The following is a 3,414-nucleotide window of genomic DNA, read 5'->3' as shown; positions in this document are numbered from 1 at the left end:
AGGAAACCTTGGACTAAGAGCTACGCTAGCTCTTAGACAGAACTGTACTGCTACCCAGTGCATCCACAGCTTGTGGATAATGGACTGGACTACTGGGTGTATCTACATGAGATGTTATGATGTATCAATGGCAGGCACGGACTGTGATCCTGCCATTACTATGCAGTAGCAACAAGCTACCGTGCAGTAGCTCATGTGCTAAAGCAAGTACTAAATGAGTGCACAGTAACAACTGTGCAGTCAGGTGCACATAAACATGAGCCTTCTGGGAAGTAAGCAGGGTGTAACTGACAAATAAGCAGTTGCAGATTTGACAAATAACTTTGTCAGGTTCGACCTAGAAACCACTATACAAAGCCCAAGCAAAAGTCTCTGTTATGTAACTAATGCCCATCTGCAATGATAAGGAGGAGACAGTCTTAGATAAAGGAGGCTTGAAAACAAAAGCAGAATCAGAGGACTAGGGCAAAGAGCTGATTTCAATATTAAGATTCACACCCCTAGGTGGGGAGAAAGCATGCTAATGAAACATACATGTATGGAAATGAGATACATAGCTAAAACACAGGTATAGAGACATGCTCAGTAAAGAACTCCTTGCGTCACTCCCTTATAACCAATTAGCAAACAAGAATGCTTATGAAGGTCCAATACTCCTGTATAAAAGATGCTTAGAATTAAAAATCTGTGTGCTTGTTACGTGAAATTATTCCGCTTGCACCTTGTATTGCTAGCAATAAATCTTTATACTTTCACCCCTGGTATCTTTATTGGCTTTTGCATACCGGGCACGATCCCAGACTTGAGCTGGGGCTCAACAACTTGAGTTATTAAGATCAGTACATACATGTATATGCACAGCATACAAGCTCCTTTGAAGAAGCACAAGGGAAACTTTGGTGCAAAATGTTTAGCTGTTATAGATAAAGGAACTGAAAATATTTTATATACTGAATACAATAGGGAAGTATAACTTCACAAGAGATATGCTAATATTTAGGATAGAGATGCTAAAGTGAACTTTCATTTCCATATTATAGTAACTTATTTCAGTGTGATTCTGTTTTCTTAGTTTCTGCTTATGAACACATCTTTTAATAAATCTTAATCTTTTCTTGTTCTAACAGGACAAAATTTCCTATGGGGTTTTTTGTTCTTGTGAGTTTGGTACTGTGGCATCTCTAGTGGGTGCTGTGAGTACCGTACTGCCCCCCTTTACCGGAGTGCCCCTCAACTCACCTGCCATGACTTGTTACTGGATGAAAGGAGGGGTTCAGTGGTGTTCCTCTTCTTGGGTGACCCGGTGACAGAGGTACTCATGTTCATGCCGTGGTGTTCCTTGTGGCTCTGCTTCCCCTACACCCCGTCCACTCACCAACCATTCAGATGTTCCACCGGTTGCTCCGCCAATCTCCATGAGCCCCTTTTGTTATGGGGGGTCAGACATCTACTCCAGGCAACCGGCTGGTTGCCTAGGTGTTATCGTTACTGGAGCCGCAGTCCCTGATCTCAAAAGACTGCGTTCCTTGGTTTCTCGGCGTCCTTCCCCCCCCTCCTTGGAAGAGGGACACTCCCAATAAATTCTAAGGTTGCTGGGCTGGGGATAGTCCGTCCCCAGCCTAATGCCTGACACGCCCCCCCCCCACACACCTTTGCAGCGGAGCAGTGTCTGTCAGGTTGCTACTGCTAGCCTCTGGAGCTGCAGGTGCTGCCAGTCAGGCATGGTCCCTGCTGGCTCTCTCTCTCTCTCATCTGCCCTTGCTGGCTTCTGGCAGGGCTTTTAAACTTCCTGTGGTGGCGTCCTCGGCCACAGCAATTAGCCCGATGCTGCCCCACCTTGGGAGAAGCTGTTTAAAGAGCTGGCGTAATGTCGGCTCGCATGGCCACTGCTCTGTCTCTGGACGCTCTCCTAGAGGTAAGTCCTCCGGGGTGTGGGGGGTCTGTTTGTTTACTTTGGGGACTCTTGGGGTTACCCCCAGCCCCCTTGATGCCTGTGGGAGCTTCTTGCTGCCACAGACCTTCCCACCTAAGCTGCCTTGTGGCGTCTTGACATCTTGTATGGCCTCCCAAATATCCTGGTGTTCCCTTTCCTGTGCTTGGCATGCCTCCATGGCTGGCTCCTCCAAACTGATATAACTAGAGAGAAAACCCACCACTAGGTTATCTTTGCCGGGGCGGTGCATTACTGTGAACTTGAAAGGTTGAAGAGCGAGTGCCCAGCGGGTAATGCGGGTATTTTCACTTTGTATTTTGGTTAACTATTGCAGTGGGGCATGATCCATCACAACCAGGAACTCCCAGCCCATCAAATAATATTTAAAATATTCTATCACCCAGCGTATGGCTAGGCACTCCCTCTCTATCGTGGCATACCTGGTCTTGGCTTGACTGAGGTTGCTGCTTGCAGATGTGACCGGGTGCTTATCTTCCCCCCATCTTTGAAGTAGGATGGCCCCCAGGGAGCTACTGGATGTGTCAGTCTGCAAAACAAAAGGGGCAATGAAGTCAGGAGTATGTATGGATTGGTGGTCATCCTGACCACTTGAAGTTCTCCCAGAACTGCTCTCAGGGCATCAAGTGTTGGGGCTAATCTGAGGTGAAGATGATTATGTCATCGATGTATGCCGCTGCGTATGCCACATGTGGTGCCAGCAGGGCTTCCATCAGCCTCTGAAAGGTGGCCGCAGCTCCATTCAGCCCAAAGGGCATCCGTACAAACTTGAACAGGCCCCAAGGTGTTCCAAAAGTGGTTTTGGCACAGTCTGCCACTCTCATTAGGATTTGCCAGTACCCTTTGGCTAAGTCGATGGTGGATACATACCTCGCTTCCCCGATTTTTCTCAATGAGGTGGGCAATATGAGACATTGGGAAAGCGTCGAGGGTCACTGGTGCATTCAGTTTTTGGAAATCAATGCACAGGCGGAGTGACCCATCAGGTTTGGCCACCAGTATGATTGGACAGCCTCCCTCTTGTGAGGTAGAACCAAAAATGTAATCCATGGTCTTGCCTCTGTCAGCTTCCCTTGCCCTCTCTTGGGGTGGGGTGGATGTTGCCAATCTGCGACTCAGTTCGCTAAAGCCCAGTCCGCATTCTTTCACAATATGACTGGCTTGACCACAGCAGTAGCAAACTACACCCTTCTGTCGGGACCGAGGGTTGGTCTGAGGCTATGGCCAGTAGCCCGGACCGTCAGGTGGGGTTTTTCCACGACGGAGTAGAGTTAGGCACGGAAGCGTATTGGTTTTACAAAGGAAGCTTTACTTACACTGCCGATGGTCACAGTGCAGGGAGGAAACTTGCTTGAGTTGCAGTTGCAGACAAACAAACATAAGTGAGATCTCTTCCGAACCGCACCGAACCGAGATGAGTCGTCGATATACGACTCCATGAGCGCTTCACACGGGGGACACGT

The sequence above is a fragment of the Alligator sinensis genome, unplaced genomic scaffold (genome assembly GCF_000455745.1).
Source record: "Alligator sinensis unplaced genomic scaffold, ASM45574v1 scaffold417_1, whole genome shotgun sequence".
NCBI lineage: Eukaryota > Metazoa > Chordata > Crocodylia > Alligatoridae > Alligator > Alligator sinensis.
This window is presented reverse-complemented; position numbering follows the sequence as displayed.